The following is a 573-nucleotide window of genomic DNA, read 5'->3' as shown; positions in this document are numbered from 1 at the left end:
ACGTGCCGCAGGTTCGCGAGGGGGCACGCGCGCACATGAGCCCACGCGTGAGCACAACTGCACAGGGGCGAGGGGGTGGCACCCCTGGGGCCACCGAGAGCTCCCTGGTGAGGGGGGGTTACAGGGTGGCACCCTGAGGTGTCAGAGGGTGTCACCCCTATCCCGGGGCCAGCTGGCACCCTGGCACCCGCTTTGCTGCCCCAGATTTGGGGGCACCCCAGCCTTCTGCCCACCCCACGGTGCCACCCAGAGAGAGGGGTGTTGGGGGCTGCATTGGGGGGCCCCCACCCAGCACCCCCAGATGTGCCTCATCAGACCCACCCAGGCCTTATGGGTGCCCCCAGCCCGAGGGGGTCCCGGTGCCCCCACCCCAAAGGGGTGCAATGGGTGCAGGAGGGTCACGAGGGTGACTGGAGGGTCCTACATGGCGGGGGGGCAGCGCGTGAGTGGGATGCGGGGCACTCGGGGGGGTCCCAGGGGCAAAGGGCTCCTGGGTGCAGCTGAAGGTCCCAGGAGGTCCTGCCTGGAGTGGGGGGGACACAGGGTGGGGGGCACCGGGGGGGCCCTTAGAGG

Source organism: Haliaeetus leucocephalus, unplaced genomic scaffold (genome assembly GCF_000737465.1).
Source record: "Haliaeetus leucocephalus isolate CR32 unplaced genomic scaffold, Haliaeetus_leucocephalus-4.0 Scaffold214, whole genome shotgun sequence".
Classification (NCBI taxonomy): Eukaryota; Metazoa; Chordata; class Aves; order Accipitriformes; family Accipitridae; genus Haliaeetus; species Haliaeetus leucocephalus.
The sequence above is the reverse complement of the archived record's forward strand: the minus strand, read 5'-3'. Positions refer to the sequence as shown.